The 13,642-nt window shown below is 47.0% G+C and overlaps 1 non-coding gene across 1 annotated transcript; it reads right to left on the bottom strand.

Moving 5' to 3' along the window:
• Nucleotides 1-13,320: 13,320 nt before the first annotated feature.
• TRNAC-GCA (transfer RNA cysteine (anticodon GCA)) lies at nucleotides 13,321-13,392 on the bottom strand. Its single transcript has one exon. It is a non-coding gene; the product is annotated as a tRNA-Cys (tRNA).
• Nucleotides 13,393-13,642: the final 250 nt, after the last annotated feature.

Below are 13,642 nucleotides of genomic sequence, written 5' to 3'. Positions count from 1 at the left end.
CATTCATAAACTGAGCATGTGCAGAAGGTTACTTAGAGGTCAGGGAGGTATGTGCTCTGTACCTATCCCCATTGTGGATGCATAAGTGTGTGTAAGTCATGAAAAAAGAGATGACAAATTACCCATGACTAACAGGTAGAAATATAGGGAAAAGAGTGGAGCCTACCCACATTTTGACTTTTCTTCTTATTATTATGTCCTTGTCATAAACTAGATGTTTTTCAAGAACCAGTGGCTCTTTCCATTGCTGCAGTGAGGTTCTTGTCTGTACAGGTCTCATCACAGAGTCAGCAAATGAGAAGGTACTCCATGGTCTGCATTTCATAGTTTCATAGTTTCTACGGTCGGAAGGGACCTGAGCAGATCATCTAGTCTGACCCCCTGCCATGGCAGGAAAGAGTACTGGGGTCAAATGACCCCAGCAAGGAGTTCATCTAACCTCCTCTTAAACACCCCCAGGGTAGGAGCCAGCACCACTTCTCTTGGAAGCTGGTTCCAGACCCTAGCTGCCCTGACCGTGAAGTAGCGCTTCCTGATATCTAGCCTAAACCTACCCTCTGCCAGCTTGTGACCGTTATTCCTGGTCACTCCTGGCAGTGCTCGGGGAAACAGTGACTTCCCCAATGCCTGCTGATCCCTCCTGACTAGTTTATAACAGGCCACTAGATCCCCCCTCAGCCTTCTCTTTTGGAGGCTGAACAGGTTCAGGTCCCATAGCCTCTCCTCATAGGGCCTGTCCTGCTGCTCCCGATCATGCAAGTGGCCTCCTCTGGACCCTCTCCATGCTGTCGACATCCCTCTTGAAGTGCGGCACCCAGAACTGGATGCAGTAGTTCAGCTGCGGCCTGACCAGTGCCGCATAGAGGGGGAGGATCACCTCCTTGGACCTGCTCGAGATGCATCTGTGGATGCATGCCAAGGTGCGGTTGGCCTTCCTGACTGCCTCCCCACACTGCCAGCCCATGTTCATCTTGGAGTCAATGATGACCCCCAGACCCTTTTCCGCCTCTGTGCTGACAAGAGGAGAGTTCCCCAGCCTGCAGGTATGGTGCCGGTTGTTCCTCCCCAGGTGCAGCACCTTGCACTTGTCTGTGTTGAAACACATCCTATTCTCGTCTGCCCACCCTTGTAACCTGTCTAGGTCTGATTGTAGCCTGTTGCATCCCTCCAGTGTGCCCATGTCCCCCCACATCTTAGTGTCATCAGCAAATTTGAACAGGGTGCTTTTTACCCCCTCATCCAAATCACTGATGAAGATGTTGAACAGTGCGGGCCCGAGGACCGAGCCCTGGGGGACCCCACTGCCCACGTCCCTCCAGGTTGAGAAGGACCCATCTACTACCACCCTCTGGGTGCGGCTATCCAGCAAGTTGATGACCCAATTGACTGTGTGGGCATCGACACCACAGTCCCCCAGTTTCTTAATGAGAACGGGGTGAGAGGCAGTGTCGAAAGCCTTCGGGAAGTCCAGGAAGACTACGTCCACTGCTACCCCTGCATCTAATGATCTGGTGATCTGATCGTAGAAGGCCACCAGGTTGGTCTGACAGGACCTGCCACTGATGAACCCGTGTTGGTTGCCCCTAAGCATGCAGTCCCCTGCTGGCCCCTCCTGGATGTGTGCCAGCATAATTTTCGCGAACAGCTTGCCTAGGATCGAGGTAAGACTAACCGGCCTGTAGCTTCCCGGGTCATCCCTCCTCCCTTTTTTGAAGATGATAACCATGTTGGCCCTCTTCCAGTCCTCCAGTACCTCACCAGAGCATCATGAGTGCTCGTAAAGCCGTGCCAGGGGACTTGCAATGACCTCGGCCAGTTCCTTTAGATCTCTAGGGTGGAGATCATCCGGACCGGCTGACTTGAATACATCCAACCCCTCCAGAAGCTCCCTAACTAAATCCTCGCTAACCCATGGCCCAGGTGTGCCTCCCCCAGGTCCCACACTTGCATGTATTTGTGTCATTACTGTAGCCCCATTTGATCATGTTTGTTTTTGATCTTCCAGTTTGCATGCACAGGCAGTTCAGGCATATTGCCATGTTGACCAGTCTGGATCAGCCCCTCTGGGAAGGTCCTCCTGGAGTTCCAGGCACCCAACCTCAGTTGCTCCCTGTTGGCCGTCACGTCCAGGAGCTCAACACTGGTCACAAAACTCTTTCGCTCTTGAAGCCATTTGGTTACTTCTGCATGACCATAAAGTGGATTCCTGGGGTCTTCTATCTGTTGTGATCTTTCTTTTTGGCTTATTATCTTTCTTTTGATATCAGGTGGTGCAATGCCATCCAGCAAGTACAGGCTACCCTTTAGTGTTGGCTTTAGACATCCTGTTATTTCACAACAGCTGTTGTTTAGAACTGGGTCTAGTTTCTTGGCAAGAACTCATCGTTTCCATACAGGCCATGCATATTCTGCAATGGAGTAACACAAGGCAATAGCAATGGTTCATTTAACTCGGAGAGCTAAGCAATTCAGGTGCTCATCCAAGAAACAGCACACCAAGAGAATACGGCCTCCTTTCCCTACTTTGAACCTGCATCTCCCTGCCACCAGCACACCAGTCTAACCACCGCACCAAAAACTAGCTGCTATCCAGCTGCTTTTCCAGTGTTTCTTTTTTTAAGCTAGCATCCTGGGTAGCCTGATAAGAGAAAAATGTGAGGCAGGGAGGAAAAGTAAAAGTTAAAGGTTGTATGGCTGAATGAGATACCTGCTGTTTTGTAAAGGAGCATGTGCTGTGTTCTAGCTTAAAGTCTTGGTCCTAATAGAGCAGAAACTTTCCTAGTTCATTTTAGCTGATGGTTATTAAATGCAAGGTGCAATGGCTCAGCTTCAAAAGGAGCGCTGGAGCAGTGCCTGGGTAATGCTTAACCTGTGACACTGTGCTGTGGGAGGGGGTCCTAGGACCCAGGTCTCCTCTTTCCTGAGTGAGTACCCTAATTCCTCATCCCAAAGCATGGGTGGCCCCCCTGCTGTTTTACACATGCTACTCTTGGGTTTCTGGCTGGCTTCATGTTTTTGATTGATTTATTCACAATGGGCCCTGATACATAGCTATGTATCTGCCTGGCCAGTGCATAGCCTACTACACACATTCAGTCTACACACACACACTTAGACCTCCAGAACTCAGAGGTAATTGCATTGCAACCTCTGCATTAGGGACAAAAATACCTTCACATTTTAAGAAAAGTGTGATGGTTGGAAGATTTTCTACAGGAGATGCTTATTAATGCAATCTACATAATTATTCTTTAATTGTTTGGAATATAAAGTTGTTGGCAGGGGAGGGGGAGGCCGTGTATATATGCATATGCAAAGTTTCAAATATAACATCATTAATTTAATAATATGATTAATATGTAACTGTTTTAGAGGTCTATGTATCAAAATGGATTCCAAGAGCCTTGATAGATTGGTTAATAATACAAAAAGCCATTTGAATACAGAATATACATGTTATTATGGAATTAGTTATCTGACAGTGCATAAAACGACTTCCTTCGTAAATTCAAAGACAAGAGCCACTTTGCCAAAAACTGTGGCGAAGAGAGAGTGTCTTCTCAAATAGCTATTTAAATTTAAAGACATTCTAAGAATGAATTCATTTTAAAGAGACTCTTTGAGAGCTGAAAGACTTTTTCATATAAAGCGTGTTTCGACTGATTTGAACAGGAATTTCAATGCCTATTAAGCCTTACCGAAAGTAAAGGAATATGGCAACTGCACTGACTACAAGTAAAAGTTAAAATTTTAAAATGTGGTTTGAGCTTTCTGCCACAAAGACAAAGGCGATATAATGATCACATTGAGAAAAAAACAAAAAACAAAAGAAGGTTACCACATATGTAGTAAAAGATTGCCTATTCATGACCTAAAATTGCTAACAAGGCAATCCACGAAGGTGCTGAGCCATTGAAAGGACAACAGTTCATTGCAAATCCACAGAAGCCTGAAAGAATAAGTTTTCCTCCTTCCATGAAATTATGAAAGGAAGGGGATTATAAAAACTCTTTCAATTGTGTAAGTTGATCTCTCTTTTTCTGTCTCTCCACAAGCCCCTTCCTTGAATTTACCTGTCTTATTATAGTGTAGCCTGTTCGCTGTTGCCAGCAGGCAGCAGAGAGCTAAAGAACACAAGCTGCTATAACACAAAATCAAGATATGACACTTGTGCAGCTTAGCACGGCTTACAATATGACATCGCTCTGGCTCCATCAACATAGATGAGACAAAGTTGTAATGTATGATTAGAAGGGATTTAAATTTCTTTTTATTTGATTTTTACGGGACACTCAAATGCTATGCGATTTCAGAGACTAACAGGGCCTCCCAATAGACACCAGAGCAGCATTGTCTTAAAATGCTACAGTTAGACAGCTATTCTAGGGTTATGGTGATGCATGGTGAGCAGAGCTTCTTGACACATCGGGGCCACATTACACGAGGCATTTACTGGGGAACTGACTAAGCATTAGGCTGAGAGGGCAGTAATTAATGGTTCAATGTCTAGTTGGCAGCCAGTATCAAGTGGATTGCCCCAGGGGTTTGTCCTTGGGCCAGTTTTGTTTAATATCTTCAGCATCCACCTGGAAAAAGGCATAGAGGGCACCCTCAGCAAGTTTGCAGATGACACCAATCTGGGGTCAGTAGTAGATATGCTGGACAGTAGGGCCAGGATTCAGAGTGACCAAGACAAATTGGAGGATTGGGCCAAAAGCATCTCATGAGGCTTAACAAGGACAAATGCAAAATCCTGCACTTAGGACAGAACAGTCCCATGCACCGGTGCAGACTGGGGGTGACTGGCTGGGAAGCAGCTCTCTAGAAAAGGACCTGAGCGTTACAGTGGACAAGAAGCTGAATACGGGCCAGTAGCATGCCCCTGTTGCAAAGAAAGCTAACGGCATACTGAGCTGCATTGGTAGGAGCATTGCCAGCAGATCAAGGGAAGTGATTTTTCCCCTCTTTTCAGCACTGGTGAGGCCACATCTGGAGTACTGTGTTCAGTTTTGGGGCCCCCCCACTGCAGAAAGGATGTGGACAAATTGGAGAGGGTGCAGCGGAGGGCAACAAAAATGGTTACAGGGCTGGGACACGTGACTTCTGAGGAGAGACTAAGGGAACTGGGCTTATTTAGTCTAGAGAAGAGGAGACTGAGGGGGGATTTAATAGCAGCCTTCAAGTACCTGAAGTGGGGTTTGGAAGAGGAGGAAGCTGGGCTGTTCTCAGTGGTGGCAGATGACAGAACAAGGAGCAATGGGCTCAAGTGGCAGCAAGGGAAGTTTAGGTTAGGTATTAGGAAAAAAGAAAGATCACTAGGAGGGTAGTAAAACACTGGAATAGGTTAACCAGAGAGGTGGTGAAATCTCCATCCTTGGAGGGTTTTAAGATCTGGCTAGACAAAGCCTTGGCTGGGATGATCTAGTTGGGGATGGTCCTGCTTTGAGCAGGGACATAGACTAGATGTGACGTCCTGAGTTCCCTTCCAATGCTAATTTTCTATTATTCTAATTAACTCCACAATGAAGCCTCATGTGCATCCCCATTAGCCTGCAGTAAACTAATAAATGCCACTGTAGGCTAGTACTGCCAGATACAAGTACTATCCTATATCTGAGTTACTCACTTTGCTGCAACGCATGTGTAGATGCTGATGGAGATGGCCGGGGCATGAGCATGCTTCAGGGTGGGGCCTGCCTGCCAGCTAGACCCACTTAGTAGCACACTTGTGCTCTAGTCAGCCCCTCCGCCACATGTTGAGCAGTCTCTATGGGCCCGTGGGGCTGATCCACCCTGGCTCAACATGCTTTGGTCCCAGGCACATGTGTAAATGTGGCACCCAGGAGCAATAAGCTCCAACATGAACTGTTCTGGAGTTTATTCAGCTTCATTAATTGCAAGTGAAAATTTACCCAGGGAATGTTGCATTACACTGGCTACACTGGTTCTGGTTTGGAGATAGTGTATGCTGAGCAGGATCCCAAACAAATGGTAGTATAAGTGCATTCACATGCCCAAACACTGGTATTGTACAGAGGAAGTATTGTCCCAACTAAGGCTACAATAATTTCAGTAGCTTTAGGAAAAGGGCTTGCAATAGAAAAAGTACCCCATGGGCTGCATGCACTATACATACCTAATTTTAGCAGTGGCCACAGATGGTAGTTGTCCAGGCCACATTCAACACTTAAGCTAGGTTTTGCAAACTCCAGATTTGTACCGTGTTTGCCTGGGGAGAAGACCCAGGACAGACTTTTCTAAGCATAGAGCAGTAATGGGATTTACTGGAGATTTATAAGCTTCCAGTTTGCTGATCTGATATCTCAAAACAGATCCTTGAGGACTTATTTTCAAAAACAAACTTGCTTGTTCCTATTCATTTCTTTTATTTGTATAGGACTTAATTAAGATGTCTTATATTTACTCATTTATAAACTATTTCAGTTATCCAAGATAAATCTTACTAGATTCACTGACTCTTAAATGGAGCTCTTTTGTCTATCTATCAATTAATTGGGTTGTCTACAATAGAGTAAATAAGTCTTCACTGCTAATTTGGGGAGTAAGGTACCTTGCTACTTTCCGAAAGCAGAACCATTCTCAAAGGCATAATCTCTATTAAAAACTTTCACCTAAGACATATAAAAGAGCTTATAAATGAAGCTACTGTTGTCTTTTTTTCTTTTAGTATTTTTATTTTTCATTCTTTAATATTCAAATACTCATAAACAATAATTGTTACCATTGTTACCAAATAGTAGGACTAATGTTTAATTCACTTCAAAAGAGGCAAGTGCTAATTATTGATTTGCACTCTGATCTTCTGCCTTTTTTTTTTTTTTTTTCATGTTTTAGGAACTTTAGAGCAATGGAAGCCAAACCTTTTTGGCGCACATGCCACAAATTAGCCCTGAACACTTTTCCTTACCTAATATGCTGCTCAGTTTTCTGCTTCCTGCCCTGTAATCCCAAATGTTCTGCTTTCTGCACCCTGCTCTGTCTGCCATTGTGCAGCCTGCCCCTCCCTGACCTGCCACTTGTCACACACACAGACTGTCTGTGTCACTTTTGGCACACATGGCTCAGGTTCGCCACACCTGGCCTAGGAGATTGTGATCCCCCTTTATTGACTGTAACTCTATTAGACTGAATGGAGCTAAACCAAAAAGAATGTGATGACTGATCTAAAATTAAACCCATGCGGACTAATAGACAAACCTGCAAGTATGTACCAAATGCCTTTAACAAAAATACACATCATCTACAAGGTGATGTCAAAAAAGTATTCCTACAAGCAAATAAATTTTACTATCGATGAATAAAAAGTATGAGTGCCTCATGCTTCATAGGGGTGTAGGTTGTAGCTGTGTTGGTCTAGGGACATGGGCTGTTACCAGATTTGCCCGCTACTTTGGGGTGTGCTCATTTACTAGGGCTAGGGTCTTGGTAATTCTATTAATGTGCTGCTTGTGTTATTTGTGTTTCTATACGGAGCTGTATCTCTCCCTTCTGCAAGCCCTCACCCCAATGGCGCTATCTTGCAGGACTCAGTTCAGTGGGGCTGGGTTCCTCCAGTCCCCAAATCAGTCACACACACAAACACACACAGATTAACGTGACACACCTGACCTGGCCGGGTGGATCAGCATGGACAGGCTGACACCCTCATATGCCAAGAATCAGTTCATCAGAGCAACAATAAACTACAGTCAGACACAAGCACACAGTTAAACAGAATACCTCTGAATCTGGCTGGGTGTCCAGATGACACCCTCATGGGCCAGCATTCAGTTCATTAGGGCACGTCTGAGCCAAACTGGGTCAATCAGCCTGTACAAGCTGATTCCCTGATGTGTTTCAAACTCAGCACGTCCCAATCTTTTAGCCTCTTGATGAGCAGACCCCACGGTATTTCTGGGCTTCACAGGGATCTTTAGCTTAGGTAAGAGGGGCGTTGCTGCAGAGCAAGTGGGGGAAAGAGAAGTAAAGAAGGCAAAATATACCCAATTACCACCAGTTTGACTATAAAAGTGATTTATTGCTAAATAGATGAAATATATAATGAACTAGTAGTGATAGACATGCAAAGGAAAAACAAATACAAATAGTCACGGTATACCCTGGTTTCACTAAGTATTTAGGGAAACTTAGCTCAAGCTTAACTAATACAGTTCAAGTTCAGAAATCTGTGCTTAAAGAGAGAAAAGAAAAGAGAGAGACCTGGGATCTCACCAGTCCAAGGCACTCGGGTTGCAGAACTGACAGGTCAAAGTTCTCAGCACGATCCTTGAAGGGAGAAGATCTTCCTCCTGCAGCCTCTCCAGAAGAAAGCGAGTGGTGTCAGCACACACACTGCTGCTTCTTTTACAGATTTTTATACCCTCAGTTCAGCTTCTTTCAGGCATTCTCAATAGTGTAAATCAAATTGTCTTCTCTATTGACAAGGGGTTATCTGGTTGGAACATCTCAGGAACTTGACTGATACTCAGGAAACACCTACTTGGGAGCCAGCTTGACATTCCTATGGATAGCAGATATACTTGATGGGATATCTCCTGGTGTCTTCAGAAACAATAGATTGCAGCATCAGGGTTTGGGATTTTTACTTGCTGTGAACAAGCCTCAGCTTAGCATGACTTTTCCAGATCTTACTATAGTCTTTTAACAGACTTAAGGCAATTATTGGAGTGTTCATAACCTGTTGTGGAGAGGACTTCCACCAGTCGTCTCGGGAAAAGTATGACAACCCTTGCGGACAGGGCTCCAACAGGCTGGAGGCTGTGATGAACCCCGTACCATTGTTCAAATGTTGCCCACACCCCCTCGGACTCGGTCTATTGCCTCAGCATTCCCTACCCCGGCAACCGAGTTGTAGCCAATTAAGTTTACATCGGCCTCCCATAGTGGGACCGGGGAATGTACGGCCCGAGATGCCTAGTAAACTTACTCTTGCTTGGGGGGGCGGGGGCGGGGAGGAAAAGTCCTTTGTAAATCCAGATTATAACTGGTTTGATAAATGCTGAGCTGGGTGTGAGGGTTGATTAGCATTTGGAGCACAGCTTCCCCATCATGCAGTGCTCCCCTGCTTTGCTGATCCCAGAATTCACTGCAGTCTCTGCTTCAGGCTTTCTGTTCTCCATCTCTCATGTAAATGAATGGTCATCTGTTCCCATCTCCGATGCAAATGAGACCTAGGGCAGTTGTTTCACTTTTGTCACCCTCGTCTGGAGGGTTTTAGGTGTGTCTCTCACTGCGTCTTAATCAGCTTCTGTTTAGGTGGGGGGGGGGCAATTCTTTGTGAGTCAGACAGTCTGTGTCCTGTGCCAGGGTTCCCCAAGAACATGGAGCTGACAGGTAACAGGGCAGACAAGGTTCTTTGGGTGAATCTGATATCTTCTATTAGACCAACGCAAACAGTTTGGGGAAAAAATAGCAAGCTTTTGGGTTTAAAAACCCTTCATCAGGCTGAGGAAGCCTTTGCATGCTTCATAGGTGGTTTGTAGACATCCCATTTTTTTTCTCTTCTTCCACCTACCAACATATTGATGGTTCCTCTTATACTGCTGTTCTCAACAAAATGCTAAGATACTAATTTCATTTTTCGTTTATCTGAATTGGGATTTGTTTTAGTTCTTCAGTTTGTCATTCAAACCTGTCAGATGTTTTCATCTTGCAAGAAATTTTTAAATGTTGTTAAAGAATGAGTCTGACTTGTAGATTCCCTGCAGAACCAATGCACCTTTCCTTGACCTGCTCCAGCAACAACTACTATTTATTACATGTGTAGAGTGATCATTGAGTCTCAGTCCTCTACATCCACTAGAAAGGACCCAGAAACTACAATAAGGAGCAATAATATAGTTTCATAGTTTCTAGGGTTGGAAGGGACCTGAACAGATCATCTAGTCCGACCCCCTGGCATGGCAGGAAAGATTACTGGGGTCAAACAACCCCAGCAAGATGTGCATCTAACCTCCTCTTAAACACCCCCAGGGTAGGAGCCGCACCACTTCTCTTGGAAGTTGGTTCCAGACCCTAGCCGCCCTGACTGTGAAGTAGTGCCTCCTGATATCTAGCCTGAATCTCCCCTCTGCCAGCTTGTGACCGTTAGTCCTGGTCACATATGTCTGCAGCTCTTTCTCTCCCCCTCACATACAATGTGTATTTGCAATTCATCATGGTTCTTTCATTACCTCACATGTGTATGATTTATATGATTTTAAAAAATTCAACAAATTATTTCATGTTTCATAGTTTCATAGTTTCTCGGGTCGGAAGGGACCTGAGTAGATAGATCATCTAGTCCGACCCCCTGCCATGGCAGGAAAGAGTACTGGGGTCAAACGACCCCAGCAAGGTGTTCATCTAGCCTCCTCTTAAAGACCTCCAGGGTAGGAGCCTGCACCATTTCTCTTGGAAGTTGGTTCCAGATCCTAGCCACCCTGACTGTGAAGTAGCGCCTCCTGATATCTAACCTAAACCTACCCTCTGCCAGCTTGTGACCGTTATTCCTGGTCTATTCTGGCAGTGCTCGGGGCAACAGGGACTCCTGCTGATCCCCCCGACTAGTTTGTAACAGGCCAATAGATCCCCCCTTAGCCTTCTCTTGTGGAGGCTGAACAGGTTCAGGTCCCATAGCCTCTCCTCATAGGGCCTGCCCTGCTGCCCCAATCATGTGAGTGGCCCTCCTCCGGACCCTCTCCATGTTGTCCACATCCCTCCTGAAGTGCGGCGCCCAGAACTGGACGCAGTATTCCAGTTGAGGCCTGACCAGTGCCGCATAGAGGGGGAGGATCACCTCCTTGGACCTGCCTGAGATGCATCTGTGTATGCATGACAAGGTGCGGTTGGCCTTCCTGACTGCATCCCCACACTGCTGGCCCATGTTCATCTTGGAGTCAGTGATGACCCCAAGATCCTTTTCTGCCTCTGCACTGACAAGAAGGGAGTACCCCAGCCTGTAAGTATTGTGCCGGTTGTTCTTCCCCAGGTGCATCACTTTGCACTTGTCAGTGTTGAATCCCATCCTGTTCTCATCCGCCCACCCCTGTAACCTGTCTAGGTCCGATTGTAGCCTACTTCTCCCTTCTAGCATGCCCACATCCCCCCACATCTTAGTGGCATCAGAAAATTTGAACAGGGTGCTTTTTACCCCCTCATCCAAATCACTGAAGAAGATGTTAAACAGTGGGGGCCCAAGGACCGAGCCCTGTGGAACCCCAATGCCCACATCCCTCTAGGTCAAAAATGACCTGTCCACCACCACTCTCTGGGTGCGGCCCTCCAGCCAGTTGGTGACCCAATTGACTGTGTGGGTGTCTACACCACAGCCCCCCAGTTTCTTAATGAGAACAGGGTGAGAGACAGTGTCGAAGGCCTTCTGAAAGTTCAGGAAGACTGTCCACTGCTACCCCTGCATCTAAGGATTTGGTGACCTGGTCGTAGAAGGCCACCAAGTTGGTCTGACAGGACCTGCCACTGATGAACCTGTGTTGGTTGCCCCTAAGCATGAAATCCCCTGCTGGCCCCTCGTGGATGTGTGCCAGCATAATTTTCTCGAACACTTTGCCTAGGATCGAAGTAAGACTAACTCGCCTATAATTTCCCGGGTCCTCCTTCTTACCCTTTTTGAAGATGGGAACCACGTTGGCCCTCTTCCAGTCCTCCGGCACCACTCCAGAGCACCACAAGTGCTCGTAAAGCCATGCCAAGGGTCCTGCAATGACCTCAGCCAATTCCTTTAGTACTCTAGGGTGGAGATCGGCTGGACCAGCTAACTTGAATACATCCAGTCCCTCCAGAAGCTCCCTAACTAGTTCCTCACTAACCCTTGGCCTAGGTGCACCTCCCCTGGGGCCTGAGGAGGGCCCAGCAGGGGGGTGGCTGTTCCAGTCCCTGCTTAGGAAGATAGAGGCAAAGAAATCGTTAAACATGTTGGCTTTGTCTTCTGGTGTGACGACCAAATTTCCCAACATGTCCTGCAGGGGCCCCACATTACCCGGAACCTTCTTTTTACCCCCTATATATTTGAAGAAGGACTTCTTTTTGTCCTTAATCCGGGAAGCAAGTCCCAGTTCCATCTCTGCCTTGGCCTTCCTGACTGCCCCCCTACATCCCCAAGCAACTGCAGTATAGTCATCCCTGGTCATGTCCCCTCCTTTCCATTGGGTGTGCGCCTCCCTTTTAGCTAGGAGACATTCCCAGGTGCTTTTTGTGAGCCACGGAGGCTTGTGTGCTCTCCTGCTCCCTTTGATCTGTGTTGGGATTACCTTCCTTTGGGCTTGGAGGATCGCCTCCTTAAGGAGCAACCACTTTCCTTGGACATCTGGCTCCCCTCCCCTCCGGGACCTCAGCGCTTCTCCAACTATCCTTCTTAGCTCGGTGAAGTCCGCCCGCCTCAAATCTAGGGCTGCTGCCTTGCTGCATGCCTTTGCTACCTTGCGCTGGATGGTGAATTCCAGCAGGCAATGATCGCTGTCGCCCAGGTGGTCGAGCACCCACAGCCCCCTCACCAGGTCATCACCCGGGGACCAGCACTAGGTCCAACAAGGCATCCCCCCTGGTGGGGCTGTGCACCTCCTGGGTTAGATGGAGGTCCTGCACTCTGTCTAAGAACCTATGTGAGCGTTCAGACCTGGCTGACTGCTCTTCCCAGCAGATGTCCGGGAAGTTCAGGTCCCCCATGACTACCACATCCTTAGACTTCACTACCTCTGTGAGCTGTCCTAAGAATTCCTGGTTGAGCTCTTCCCCTTGGTTGGGAGGTCTGTAGTAGATCCCCACTGTTAAGTCTCTTTCCCCTCAACTGCCCTGTAATCTAACCCAAAGCACTTACAGTGCCCTTCCGCTAATTCCTTATTAATTGATGAGGATGGGTATTCCTCCTTAATGTAGAGTGCCATGCCCCCACCTTTCCTTCCTATCCTGTCCCTCCTGTACAGCTTATAGCCCTTGACATTCACCTCCCAGTCATGCGTTGAGTCCCACCATGTTTTGGTGATCCCCACTCTGTCTGGGTTGGTGTCAGCCAGCAGGAGCGTGAGTTCCTCCTGCTTTTTTCCCATACTACGAGCATTTGTGTAGAGGCATTTGAGGCCTCCTGTGGATGTGTGTACTGGCCCCCTAATCACAGCATTGCCCTGGCCCCTGTTGCTTACCTGTATATACGTTTAGCTCATTGGTCTAAGCGAGGCTGTACTTGTGGGCATTGCTTGGTCTGGCAGTCTGATGATTCCTCCACCCTTACCTTCCCCTTCTCCCGATGAGCCTAGTTTAAAGCCCGCCAGAGGAGTTCTGCCAACCTAGAAGAAAAAGAAAGAAAGGGGGCACCTGGATTTGAACCAGGGACCTCTTGATCTGCAGTCAAATGCTCTACCACTGAGCTATACCCCCCTTTGATACCCGAATTACTATTAGCCAATAATATTCATTACAACGAGGGAACACATTAGCAATGTGGTTCTGCAACACCATGCTTTCAAATGTTGAAACGGTCACTGTGGTTCAACTCCCAAAAGGAAGAACTGCGCCACTTCCAGAAAGCTGTATATTGAACTGTAATTGCTCTCTGGGAAGACCTACCTGTAATTGTGCTATATCCCCCCATTCTGGGGCAGAAAAGACCAGAGTATTTTCTACAAAA

The sequence above is a fragment of the Crocodylus siamensis genome, chromosome 2 (genome assembly GCF_052110815.1).
Source record: "Crocodylus siamensis isolate JL-2025a chromosome 2, ASM5211081v1, whole genome shotgun sequence".
In the NCBI taxonomy this organism is placed as follows: domain Eukaryota; kingdom Metazoa; phylum Chordata; order Crocodylia; family Crocodylidae; genus Crocodylus; species Crocodylus siamensis.
Note: the sequence above shows the minus strand (reverse complement) of the source record. Positions and strands in the feature narration are given on the sequence as shown.